This window comes from Hemitrygon akajei, unplaced genomic scaffold (assembly GCF_048418815.1).
Source record: "Hemitrygon akajei unplaced genomic scaffold, sHemAka1.3 Scf000136, whole genome shotgun sequence".
NCBI lineage: Eukaryota > Metazoa > Chordata > Chondrichthyes > Myliobatiformes > Dasyatidae > Hemitrygon > Hemitrygon akajei.
Genome location: NW_027332022.1, coordinates 170,637 through 184,830, shown reverse-complemented (window position 1 = coordinate 184,830; position 14,194 = coordinate 170,637). Strand labels below are relative to the sequence as shown.

The following is a 14,194-nucleotide window of genomic DNA, read 5'->3' as shown; positions in this document are numbered from 1 at the left end:
GAAAAACAACGTAAGCAAACCAAGGCCGGCCCAGATAGGAGGGAAGGGTAGGAACATCAGTCTAAAGTTTGAACTGATAGGGAAACATGGGATTCCGAACCCATGTCTGGCATATTGACCCTGGATATGATTTGTGGCCTGCTACGGCACTTTCACAGGAGACCAAGCCTTTAAACTGGGGGGACAAATACCCATTAATAATGATTTACTGCTCCAATGCTTACAAAGTTAGCCAACATTATTAATACAAATAATATGGATTGGCCTGACAATGACCAAAATCGAATGTGACGAGCTTTGACATATTATTGGGACCTGACTTTCAAATCCTGATCAACCCCGGAACTAATACTCTCCTGTTTGATTCTTACTGAGAGAGAGAGAGATAGAGAGGGGCAGAACTATTTGACTAGGCAGCATGTTTACACTTGCTCGCAGCTTGTTTTATTTAGGCAAGGACAGTCACAAACACAGTCAGCCAGAGAGAAAGAAAGAAGATGGAAGGTTCGAAACAAAGGACCTAGTGGCCAAAGGTCACCTATGCCCACAAGGGTGGGTTGATTATTGATTCAGTGTATACCGAATGTGTGATTGTTACTTTGTTTGATCCATTGGAGTGGATCTGTTGGTTTGGGAGTATCCTGTGAGGACCACTTGTGCTAACCCTTGCCTGGGGGTGGTAATTCACTTGAAGAGGTACCCCTGTGACCAATCACTGTTGGTGATGATTCGCATAATCCATATGGGGATTTTGTTGGAGTATCTCGTGGCTACCACTTTTGTTAACCCTTAGCTGGATTCGGGTGTGTTATGCGGTAAACACTTGTGAGAAGGGATATTCTGTGGAAATCACTGTCAGTAATACGTTGTGTGTTGGATCTGGATTGGGAGTACCTTGCAGAATCTACCTGTGTGTTAATCCTTGCCTGGGTGGTAGTTCCTTCTGAAGACAGTACTCCTGTGATAAGCTACTTCTGATGATAATTCGTATGTGGATTTAGAACAACGACGGATAAGACCTACGGCGACTGTTATCCTGTTTTACCACTGTGGAATTTGTGGAATTCAACGTAAATGCCTTCTCATGACATTCACCTTGGATTACAAATATCTCTCTCTCGTTATTGATTCCGTGGATGAACTGAACTTTCATACTTTACCATCTCAAGACTTTCAGCTTGGTATTCCCTGAGCTCAGTGGTTTTGGAGTTATATTTACACTTATGTGCACTCATAACACTTTTAAACTTTTAATTATTTTGCTTAATTTGTTATATTATAAGTAGATACTAATAAAGACAATGCTTTTAACATCAAAACCAGAGTCCAGGTGTGGTCTATAGCTGCTGGTTCATTTAAACTGTTATGGGTGCGTAACAGTGGTGTTTGTGTTTATGTCTTTCAGAGGGCTCACCCCAGCAACCAGGGGCCCCTATGTTAACACCTTTCTGTCTCTCTGTCACAACTGGGCCAAGCAGGTAGAACCAGGGGCCTGCTGGGTTTGTGCCAAAATTCCTCAGTATGGTAAAAGTATGATTCAAAAGTCAGTAATCCTGCTCAACTAGAGTGAGGAACTCTCAGCCTGGGCTTTTTCAAATAACACCCAGGGAACAGAGTGAGGAACTGTGGTCCAGTCTCAAGATGACTGTGGCTGTCAATGTTTTGAGGGATGGTATCTCAGGCCCCCACCAAACGGAACTTCCTACGCCGGGAAACATGCATCTTGGCCATTCCTGCAGGAGCCCAGCAGCGGAGAGGAATAACTGAGACTGAGTGATTTTGGATGATCGCTTTTCTCTCCTATGGAGTAACCAGGAATTCATGAGAGATAATCCATTTGGCTACAAGCACTTGAGGAGCTGGCCACAATACTGCAGGGGCCCTGACAGGAACACAGGCCCAAGTAACAGAAATATCCACTGAAATGATTGCAATCCGGCAAACAGTCGTACAGAATTGTACAGCTTTAGATTTTGTCCCAGCTGAGAAAGGGGGAACCTGTGCTATTATTGACACAGAATGCTGCCCCTATATCCCTGATGAGTCTACTAACGTTACATCCCTCTCCAAGCACACTGCCAAGGAGACTGACAGCATCAAGAGAGTAGGGCAGGATTTACACGGGTTCACCGAAGGGTTGAAATGGTGATCTTCGAAGACCTGTCGGTAATATGTGGGGCAAGATATTGCATTATGTCCAAATGGTTGTACATATCATTGTTATAATTACTGATGTATGCCATTTTTACCCACTGAGAAGTCAATGCTGTACTTGGTTGCTTTCTCTGTAAAAAGTTACTGCTTTGTTGATCGTGTAATGATCTAAAGGAGGGAATGATAAAGTATGTACAATGGTTAACACTACATTAAAAAATAGCAGTCTGTTTTTCTGAAAGAAACTTCTGATGAGCAACCAATGTGTTAAGCCGTGCTGAGCCATATTTCTTCTTCAGGGTAGCTAGCTAGGGTTTCAGGATGCTTATCTCCTTGTGCACTCATGTGTAGAGATAGGACAGCTTCTGTCTGTTCTGTGTGTGTAAGTCATTATGACTATTTTGTAACGTCTTTAGGGGCTGTCATAGTAAACAACTTTTGGCTCCAGCCTGTCCTGTGTGGGGAGTATCTGGACAGATATATCTGTGGTGTGAGGGGAATTCGTGGATTGGGTGGGAACAGTCACAGTCTGTTCCCAACTGAGTGACTAACTGAGTAAGCCCCGGGTGCTTGAAATAAAGAGTTTGTACTATACAGTCTCTGAGTGACTTACTCCGGATTCGACTTCGACAGAATGGGAGTGGTCTTAAAGGGCTGGGCTGCTAGAAGCACATTACCAGACCGGGACTGATTGCAACTGTGTCTGACAGAAGCATAACTGGTTATTCTGGGCACATTCAGTCTCCCTCTAACTATTTCCAAGCTTACATTTTACAGGTATGTAATGTCCAAAGGACCTCTGTTTGAGTAAATGAGACTCACCAAACTTTCTCATGACTGAATCACTGGGAACTCTGAGTCTCTTGATGCAGAGCTGTTCTCTCCAGTTGCTGTTCTCAGTCCTCAGGCCAGTTCACTTGCTGTTCCCTCGTCTTCAGCTGTGGTTTGCTTCCAGTTGGGGTTTTTCTTCCAATAAACCTCTCACCACAGGTCTAACTTTAACCAGAGAGATAATGAAGCACGTTAACATTAAAAAGGAGAACCAAGCATTTCTGCTTAATGTTACTAAGAACAAAACTCACTGAAATTTAAACATTGAAGGCAGATATAATAATCTCAGTGAACAATCTTTTATTGTCCCTCACACATCACTAAATGATATGGGATAAGAAGGAGCCATCATTCAGTCAGGAACAGAATTATGTGATTCGATCCATCTAGTCCGCCCCACCATTTAACCATGGCTGACTTTTATTCCAACACCATGTTCCTGCCTTCCTCCTGTAATCCTGAGCTACTCACCAATCATGAATATATTAATTTCTGTCATAAATATACCCAAATGGCAGTCTCAACCAACCTCTGCAGCAACAAATTCCACAGATCAGACATCTTTTAGCCAAAAAATTCTTCTCATCTCAGTTTTAAAGGGAAGCATCTTTATTCTGAGACAGTGCTGTCAGATCACAGACTCCCTGTCTAATGGAAACATCCTCTCCGTGTCCAGGCTTTTCAGCATTCGGTAGGTTTACTTATCCATACATCCCTCCACCACCCCCACCGTCCCTCTGAACTCCATTAAGCACAGGTCCAGAACCATCAAATGCTCCTCATACATAACATCGATTATTCCTGAGATTATTCTAGTAAACCATGTTAGCAGCAACTGTACTGAACACATTTCCAGGAATAAGAGATAAATTGGTACCAGGATAATATACAGGGTAAGTTGTGGTTTCTGTACTGTTCTACTAGCACAGAATGAGCCATTTCCATTTCCAGGTTAATTTCAGGAAATATAAACCATTCCAAGGTAAATGTAATAAAAAGAAACTAGTATTATCAGAAATGCTCAGCAAGTAAGGAACAGCTTTGGGAGAGGAACAAACTTTACAATTCAGGCCAATAATGTTTCATCAGAATGACTTCAAACATTTTCAGTTTTTACTGCAGATCTCCTGCAACTTGAGATTCTGCCTGATTTGCACCGAGTGACAGACAGGTGACAGTGAGGGGAGATTTCCAAACACAGTTTGAACACCAAACTCACGGGTCTATTTCTACTGTTGTAAAAATGGAACTGCCCATTTACTCATAACCTGTCCCTGTGAGAATGGAATGGGAACTCATCCTCTCCTCAGACTGGCAGTCATTGCTTCCAAAGGAACTCCAAAAACAAATATCTGCTCCCAGACCAGAAATACTTGCTCAACACCTCATTAGCACAAGCAGCTCGATCCTCGCATCCATTTTACCTGGATCAAAAACTATGATAGATAGATAGATAGATAGATAGATAGATACTTTATTCATCCCCATGGGGAAATTCAACATTTTTTCCAATGTCCCATACACTTGTTGTAGCAAAAACTCATTACATACAATACTTAACTCAGTAATAATATGATATGCATCTAAATCACTAACTCAAAAAGCATTAATAATAGCTTTAAAAAAGTTCTTAAGTCCTGGCAGTTGAATTGTAAAGCCTAATGGCATTGGGGAGTATTGACCTCTTCATCCTGTCTGAGGAGCATTGCATCGACAGTAACCTGTCGCTGAAACTGCTTCTCTGTCTGTGGATGGTGCTATGTAGAGGATGTTCAGGGTTTTCCATAATTGACCACCCAACCTCACAGAATCACACAGCTTAATCTGCCACTCACTGACCCTGAGAGTCTCACACATTGTCCTCCCATCTCACACTGGGTAGTGCAATCGGGGATTTCCCCACAACCAATGTCCAGCTGCTCGAAATTTCTGCTTCATTGCAGAAGGACGACCATTCAGCCCCATCTGTAGAAGCACTAACCAAAGTCAAAGCCAACACAGGACTAGAGTCCAAGCGGCAACTCTCCCAGTGCTCTTTGCTGATTGTAAAATGATGCAGTGTGTCAGCCAGTCACAGTTCAAAAACTAGCACTCCCACACCAATCCACAACAGAACTGGTACCTGATGACCCTCTAACTTTCCAGCTGACAAAAAATGATTCAGGAAATAACTCAGTGAGGATGAAAGAATACTTCACAATGAAGACAAGAAAGATTGCCGATATATATCATTGCAGAGGTATGATACAGGGTGGACCAAGGTTGACCCAGATAGTTGATGCATGTCACTGAAGTTGGTGGGAGAGAGAATCTACAGAGATTGAACAAGATGGGCATGGAATGAGCAGATGGAACCAGGTAGAGAAGAAAGCAAGGACGATCAATTATGGTTCTCCAGCAATACACAGATACTGAATTAATAGTACACACTACTGCATAAAGGATCTTAAAATGACAAAGTTAGAACAAATGAGAACTTTGGCATTTAAACTCTGACCCTCACCAAATTTTTATCAACACACCATAGGAAGTCTCCCATCCGGACACTTCACGCTTTGCATGGTAACTGCTCCGCCCATGACTGCGAGGAGTGGCAGAGACCTTTGGATCCAGATCGGCAGATCACAGAAACCATTCTCACCCTAGACTTCCCGACCCTCAGGAAAGCAGATAGTGAAAGCAAAGATCCCCATGACCTGGGTCGTTCTTTCCCACCCACCCCAATCCGGGAGAAGACAACAGCCATAAAGCTCAAGGACAAATGCGAGGAGCCTCAGGAAGTGAGGGAAGTTAAAGTGACTCAGGGGCCAACATCAGATTTCCCAACACAACACGAAGGAAGCATAACCTCACATCCGGGGACTCTGACCACACACCGCATGATCATGATTCACAAACCAGAGGGCGGGGTAGATCTGCATTAAACAGCCTCACGTGACCTGTTGGTGGGTCTCTAATTTCAACTCTGTGGAAATAAACAGCCTGGGCTCCTGGTTTGGATCGTTCAATTCAGATTAAGTGAAATCCACATTTTTTTGAAGAGCCCAGATAATTGGAAAATAAATGAGTAATTGGCCCTCAGTTCGGCGCTCACGGCTATCATTGGATCTCCCCACTCGGGATCGGTCTCAATACTCACTGATGGGAAAACGATATCTTTGGCCTGCAGACTGTGATCTGACCCCTGTCTTCCTGACCCAGGAGGGGAGGACTCTTTCCCGATCTGACCCCTGGCTTCCTGACCCAGGAGGGGAGGACCCTTTCTTGATCTGACCACGGCTTCCTGACCCAGGAGGGGAGGACCCTTTCCCAATCCTGCAGACGATCCGCTTCAGTACTGAACAGAAAGGAAAACACCACCCACCCGGAAACAGTGAGCATGAGCGAAGAGATTGTTACATCTGTGGATAAATGGGAGGGGCAAACAGAATCACGTGACTGGTGGGATCTCCCACCCCAGGCAGAGAGCCCAGCTACCAACCACTCTGTGGAAAGAGACAAACTTGCTGCTTACATCTCGTCTCACCTTAAGTGTATTAGACATTTCAACCCCCAGAAAAATATATCATCTGTCCACACAGATTCATAATCAGGTTTATTATCACCGGTGTGTGGTGTAAACTTTGTTAACTTTGCAGCAGCATTTCAATGCAATACATAATATAGAAGAAAAATAAAACAAAATAAAATAATAAAAATTACAGTATATGTATATCTGGGACCATTGCTCATTGTAATTGTTATAAATGACTTGGATGAGGAAGTGAAGGGATGTGTTAGTAAATTTGCTGATGACACAAAGGTTGGGGGTGTTGTGGATAGCGTGGAGGGATGTCAAAGGTTACAGCGGGACACCGAAAGGATGCAAAACTGGGCTGAGAAGTCACAAATGGAGTTCAACCCGGATAAGTTTGAAGTTGTTCAATTTATTAGGTCAAACATGATGGCAGAATATAGCATTAATGGTAAGACTCTTCACAGTGTGGAGGATCAGAGGGATCTTGGGATCTGAGTCCATAGGACATTCAAATCTGCTATGCAGGTTGACTCTGTGGTTAAGAGGACATACAGTGCATTGACCTTTATTAATCGTGGGATTGAGTTTAGGAGCCGAGAGGTTTTGTTGCAGCTATATAGGACCCTGGTCACACTCCACTGTGCTCAATTCTGGTCACCTCACTACAGGAAGAATGTAGAAACCTTAGAAAGGGTGCAGAGGAGAGTTACAAGGATGTTGCCTGGATTGGGGAGCATACCTTATGACAATAGGTTGAGTGAACTCGGCCATTTCTCTTGGAGTGACGGAGGATGAGAAGTGACCTGATAGAGGTATACAAGTTTATGAGAGGCATTGATCATGTGGATAGTCAGAGGCTTTTTCCCAGGGCTGAATTGGTTACCACAAGAGGGCACAGGTTTAAGGTGCTGGGGAATACGTAGAGGGGAGATATCAGGGGTGAGTTTTTTTAGTCAGAGACTGGTGGAGAGTGGTGTAATGGGCTGCCGGCAATATTTATGGAAGTGGGCATGATAGGGTCTTTTCAAAGATTTTTGGTTAGGAACCTGGCGGCACAGGAGAAAAACTAACTTAGAAAAATAGAGGGCTATGGGTAACCATAGTAATTTCTAAGGTAGTGACATGTCAGCACGACTTTGTGGGCCGAAGGGCCTGTACTGTGCTGTAGGTTTCCTATTATTCTATGAATAAATTAAAAATTGTGCAAAAAGCAGAAATACTATATATTTTAAAAGTGAGGTCGTGTTCAAGGGCTCAATGTCCATCTGGCTATCAGATGGCAGAGGGGAAGAAACTGTTCCTGTATCACTGAGGGTGTGCCTTCAAGCTTCTTTACCTCCCTCTCTGATGGTAACATTGAGAAAAGGGCATGCCCTGGGTGCTGGAGTTCCTTAAAAATGGACGCTGCCTTTCTGAAACACTGCTTCTAATCCTTTGGTAATCTTATAAACGTCTATTCAGTCTCACCCCAGCCGGCACGGCTCCAGAGAAAACAACATAAGATTGTCCAACCTCCCGTTATATCTCAGGCCCTCTATTCCAGGCAATATCCTGGTAAACCTCTTCTGCACCCTCTCCAAAGCCCCGATATCCTTCGGAGAATGAGAGCGACCACAACCGTATGAAACACTCCAGATGTTGCCAAATTAATCTTACAAAGCTGCAACATAACTTCCCGACTTTTGAACTCAATGATAAAGACTACCACACCATTTGCCTTCTTAAACTGTGCAGATCAATCTGTGCGGTCTCGTTCAGGGAGCGATGATCTCGGACTCCAAGATCCCTCTGATCATCAACACTGTTCAGGGTTTTGCATTTAACAGTGTACTGTCTCATACATTCGACCTACCGAGCTGCCAAGATGATCATCACTAATCAAATCTCACTGACTTTTCGCAGGTGCTGTTGAATTTATTGCCAAGTGCACAAGTACGGGAAGGTACAGGTACAGAGAAACACTGACTTATAGCAGCATCACAGGCAATTACATTCAGATAACACACTGAACACAAAATATACGATTCTCTGTCAATAACAATATAGAAACATGTTTTACGTCATCCTGCTAATAGGACCAGAACAACAGGGGCTGAGCGGCGGCTCATCTCAGACGGTTCGGTGTGAAAGTCTCACAACCTGGACCGACCCCGGCAGATTCTGTGAAGGCAGTGAGGCGAGGCCGCCAGTTCAGGAAAGTTCATCCCCTCCCCCTTCAGGTTTCACCGATCACCTTGTGTTTCTCTCTCCCTTCCCCACCCCCACCTTTTATTCTCCAGTGCTGCCGAAGGGTTTCGGCCGCTAATGTCGACTGTACTCTTTTCCTAGATTCTGCTCGGCCTGCTGAGTTCCTCCAGCATTTCGTGCGCGTTGCTCGCATTTCCAGCATCTGCAGATTTTCTCTTGTTTGAGTTCGGGAAAGTTAACTCACTACCCAACGTCAGAACTCCCCGATCGGGACCGGTTTCAATACTCACCGAAGGAAAATTGTTGGTGTTGCCCCGCAGAGAATAATCCGTCTCCGGCTCCCCGTCCAAGGGGGCGAGAACCCCTCCCCATCCCGATCTCACCGCCGTCCCGCTTTCACAAAGAACGAAAAAACACTGCCTAGCCCGGGAATGTGAGCATGCGCAATGTGCTAATTGCGTCACCAGGCGGTGGGCGGGGCCTCGGAAACAAACCCATAGATGCTTCCAATCTGCGGTAAAACGGGATCACGTGACGAGTGAGGGTCTCCCACGTGACCCGGTGACTGTTCCTCGCCCTTCACACACTGCCCTGCCCACCGCCGCATTTCCCAAATTATTTTATTATTTCCCTATATTATTTCCAAATTTAAACTAGATGCGTATTTAGTTTTTCCAACCATATCTTCCCCGGTCCCGTTCCCTCCAGCCCCAGGTCACAGAGCTCTCAGAGTTAGAGTTTCGATTCCCACCCCATCCCGACACACAATTCAGACCCACACAGGAAATGTGCAGGTTTCATTTAAATCAGTCTATGTCTGTAAACACTAATTTCTATTCACATTCCTCCAGCCTCACTGAACAGGAACACTGAAACATTAAGTGAGAAACAGCAGCAGGAGGCCAATCAGCCCTTCTAACCATCAACAAGATGGCGGCTGCTCTCCCTTCTCAGCCACATACTTCTGCCCGATCCTCATTTCCTCGATTCCCCTCGGTCTCCACACATCTGCTGTTCTCTGTTTTATGTGAGGACGATCACTGTGTCTTCACCGCTCTCTGTGGTGGGGATTTACAGACATTCACCACCCTCTGGGTGGATACATTTCTCTTCATCTCAGTCCTGGACAGTCCACCCCCTGTTTCAGAGACTGGGATCCCTGGTTCAGCTGGTAATGATGTTGTGCATTTCAATGTGATCACCTCTCTGTCCTCGATTCTCTAAATGAAAGGGTTATCACATTTGATCTTTCTTCATATGATGACCCCACCACTCCAGGGATCAGTCTGCAGAATCTTCATTGCACGCTTTATAACAAATACTCTCTAACCTCTTTGTTCATCCACTATGGAATTAATTCCCATCTTCTGCAGCCCCGTGTCGCCCCAAACACTCACCTCCCACCCTTGTCACTAGTTCCACCTTCCCACCTCCCCCCTCACCTGGATCCACCTCTCACTCTCCAGCTCTTGCCCCATCCCCACCCCTCACCTCTTTTCTCTGACTATTTCCCGTCCACTCTCAGTCCAGAGGGAGGGTCTCGGCCCGAAATGTTAACGGTCCATTTCCCTCCACAGATGCTGCCCGACCCACTGAGATCCTCAGGCAGCGCCTTTGTCTCCTGGTAAACTAACACCCTGACAATGTGGGCCATAGATACCCCTTCCTCTAAAAGTCATCGAATCACTCAGACAGCTAATCGCTGACAGGAATTATATTTGTTGGTCATTACATTCCAGCTAGATGGAGTTGTTGGGGAGTTCAGCGTGTCCCAGTGAAAGAGCCGATTGGCCGAGCTCTCTGCGCTGTTCCTCCGGCTCCTGCCAGTGGTGGCGCTGTGGGGACCCCCGGCCAGTATCTACACCATAGCGAGATGCGCAGGCGCGCTGCCGACACTATGCGTCGCAGCACTGGGATAGTCCGAGCGGCGGTCCGCAGGGGCTGATGTCGGGTTTGTGTAAATCGGCGGCCGATGGAAGTGAGAAAGGGCCTGGCCCGAGCTCTGCCGGGTGGCTGTGGGCTCCAGGCTCTCCTCAGCCCCGGTTTTAACTTTGCGACCGAGCCAGGGCTGTGGGATCAATTCCTTGTGGTTCTCCAAGGGGTTTGGGGAGAATGGGCTCTGTCTGTGTGTGTGGGTAGAGGTTATGAGTGGAGTGTGGGTGTGGGGTTGTAGGCGGGATGGGTTCTGTTGGGAGAAAGTGGGATGATTGGACATTCCGTGATACAGGGAGGATGGTCCCGAGACAAATTAAGTTGTAAACAAGGGACGATCTGGTGAACTGGATCAGACAGCTTAGCTCGCGTGTCCTTTCAGGAAACAATTCTCTCTTCATATTAATGACTGTCTAAGATTGCTGTTCACAAGATTATGAGTTATAAGATTGTGTGTTACAGAGTCCCAGAGTCAAGGACAGCTGTCACCGTCATGGGCTGCGAGTGCAAATTGGGAAGGGGGAGGGTGTGTCAGTGACCAGTGCATCAGAGTACACGGGTTTCCACATCCTCCTGTGAGGTATAAATGTCCTTACAGTGAATTCGGATATGCTGGCATATCGGGAGTCTGAAAGGGAAAGGGAATAGGGAAGGGGCTGAGGAGAGAGTTTTAACAGGAGAACATGTTCAGGGGTAAAGGGGTACAGGAGCAGTCTAGTAGATCGTCTGAATTTTTTTTTTGTTTTTGTAACCTCACAGATGGAGACTGAGGAAGGAGCTTGTTGACGGAGGATACCCAGAGGCGAGCAGGTCAGGCACGGAATCAGGAATTGAATTGAATTGACTTTATTTCATACATTCATGAGGAGTAAAAAATCTTTACGTCATGTCTCCAACTAAATGTGCAACGTGCAATCATAGTAATTTATAATAGTTTATAATAATTAAAACAGACAATGTAATATAGAGTACATTCAAGTCAGCGTCAGTTCATCAGTCTGATGGCCTGGTGGCAGAAGCTGTCCCAGAAAATGTTGGTCCTGGCTTTTATGCTGCGGTACCGCTTCCCAGATGGTAGCAGCTGGAATAGAGTGACGGAGATGTGATTTCCTGTGTCATGGGTACAGACAGTCGTCTCAAGTGAGGAGTTTGTGTGGAGATGCAGCTTCCCTGGAGGTGGAGGAAAGAGGACACACCAACAGGTGGAACCAGCTGTGGGAGGACACGGTTTGTCAGGTCTGACGATGAGCTGAATGTACCATAAACTTCAGACTGAATCAGAAAACCATTCTGAGGGTATTTGAAATGTCAGAAGCAGGGGAGATGTGATCACATGTGCAGTGGGCAGGGGTTGTGTCTACAGACCCTCAGTGAGATGGTTCAAGTTACAATGTGCAGGGATGAAAACACGGTGTTTGGTGCCGGATTTAATCACTGAATCTGATACAGTGGGAGGGTTAGTTTTGCTGTAAGGCAGCAACATTAATGGAAGAAGACACAGAAACTTCATCAATTGCCAGTTGTTTAGCAGAAGTGACCAATCTCTATGCTACCTTGTCAGAAACTGATACTCACAGTGGTGACAAAGGGGTTCAGTCTGGTTTATTTCAGGTTGGAGAGGGGTGTGGAGTTTTGAAATCAATGCCTTGCGGTGCCACCATCGCTAATTTATCATGTCCGGAGTGGTGGATCACACAGCACGGAAACAGGCCTTTGGCCGGCCATACCTGTTCTGACCATCCATTCACTGTGTACACTGGTCCCATTTATCAGTACTTGGTCCATAGCCGACTGTATCTCGGCAGTTTCAATGCTCATCCTCTTCGTAAATGTTGTGAAGGGACCTGCCTCCACCACCACCTCGGGCAGTGAGTTCCAGATTTCAGCTACCCTCTGAGTGAGAAATCTCTTCCTCAGATCCCTCTAAACCTCTGCATCCTCTGCTTAAATCCATGCCCTCTGATCTGTGACACCTCTGTCCCAGGATCGGGGCCGATATGGGCATCAGTGAGGCCTTTGATAAGGTTCAGCATGGTAAGTTGCTGTGGAAAGTCAGACCACACGGGATCCAGGCAGAGCTGGCTCACTGAATGCACAGTTGTCTTGATGGTAGGAAGCAGAGAGTGATGGTGGGAGGCTGTTTATTGGACTCGAGGCCCCGACCTAGTGAGGTTCCCCAGGGTTACACCCCATTGCTCTCATTATTCATTGATATTTAATGATATTTGCATTTGCACAGTTTGTTGAATTCTATGCTCTAGTTGATCTTTCATTGATCCTGTTACTATTCTATAGATTTGCTAAGTGTTCCTGTAGGAAAAACAATCTCAGGGTTGCATGTGGTGACATATATGTACTCTGATAATAACATTTACTTTGAACATCAAGCATTGCTACTTGTCATCTAGATCAGTAATTTGGTTAAGAATGTACAGGGTACGGATAGCAGGTTTGCAGCAAGTTCAAACAATTGGTTTTTCTTAAAGATATTAAGTATAAACTCTCCGCTCTGTTTCCCTCTCCGCACTCGACCACCCACTCCCGTCTTCCTTCTCTGCCCCGTCCTCCCTCTCACCCTAACATTGGACATACATTCAGTGTGAAAGTGAATTATTTTCGGGGAATCTGAAGGGGAATTCTTCACTCAGAGGTTGGTGGGAGTGAGGAATGAGCTGCCAGTGGAAGTGGAGGATGTGGGTTTGATTTAGACACTAAAGAGGAATTTGGGTGAGGACGTGGATGGGAGGTGTATGGAGGCTCTGGTGCAGGTAGTTGGAAATGGGCAGTAACAACAAAAACAGGTCAGCATTGACTGGAAGGGCTGGAAGTTTCAGTGCTGCTTGGCTCTGTGATTCTAATAATATTGTGATTTGTAATTTCCACATTTAGTACATTGCTACTAATGTCTGAACCCAGAAATTTACTCAAACAAGAACTGAAAGACTCTTGACTGGCTACAGAAAGCGTTTACAAGCTGTGATACTTGCCAAAGGGGGTGTTACTAAGCACTGACCATGCAGGGTGCCCAAACTTCTGCTTCTGGCCCTTATCTTTTTTTGCTATTTTGAAACTGTAAAAGATGGAAATAAAATGTAATCTTGCTTAAAATATTAAAGAAATGTGTCATCTTTAACTTTATGCCTCTTGTAATCAGGTCATCTGTAACTCGCTTAGCTATTCACAGTAACAGAAATTTTGAACAGGGGTGCCTAAACTTTTGCATGTCACTGTGTATATCCTGTGCCTTTCAAATTGCTTCCAGAAATTCCAGCCATTGCTGCTCTGTTTTCATCCCTGCTCGTGTTCTTTTTAAATCAATTTTGACAAATTTTTCTCTCATGCCTCTCTAATTCTTTTTATTCCACATTTGACTTTAACTTCTCCTTCTCTAATGTCGGGGTGAATTTGATCACATTAAGATCACTTGCCCCTAAGGGTTCTTTGAACTTCAGTTACCTAATTAGTTCCGGTTCATTACAACTCCCAATCCTGAATAGCTGATCCACAAGTGGGCTCAACCATGAGCTGCTCTAAAAAGCATCTTGTAGCCATTCTAGGAAATTCCTCCTCTTG

The 14,194-nt window shown here is 45.2% G+C and overlaps 2 protein-coding genes across 4 annotated transcripts in view; both read right to left on the bottom strand.

Moving 5' to 3' along the window:
• The window catches only part of LOC140723797 (uncharacterized), a 136,324-nt gene that overhangs the window by 102,867 nt on the left and 19,263 nt on the right, over positions 1-14,194 (bottom strand). The window lies entirely within an intron of this gene.
• Positions 1-14,194, bottom strand: part of LOC140723801 (uncharacterized) — a 40,661-nt gene that overhangs the window by 7,993 nt on the left and 18,474 nt on the right. The window contains exons 1-2 of one of the 3 annotated variants that reach the window (XM_073038340.1): positions 8,980-9,095; positions 2,977-3,150 (exon numbers count right to left, since the gene is read on the bottom strand). The gene's annotated coding sequence lies outside the window, so the exon portion shown is untranslated. Of the gene's footprint in view, positions 1-2,976; positions 3,151-8,979; positions 9,096-14,194 lie in introns of those variants that run through there. The other 2 variants (XM_073038341.1, XM_073038339.1) reach the window with 2 other exon arrangements.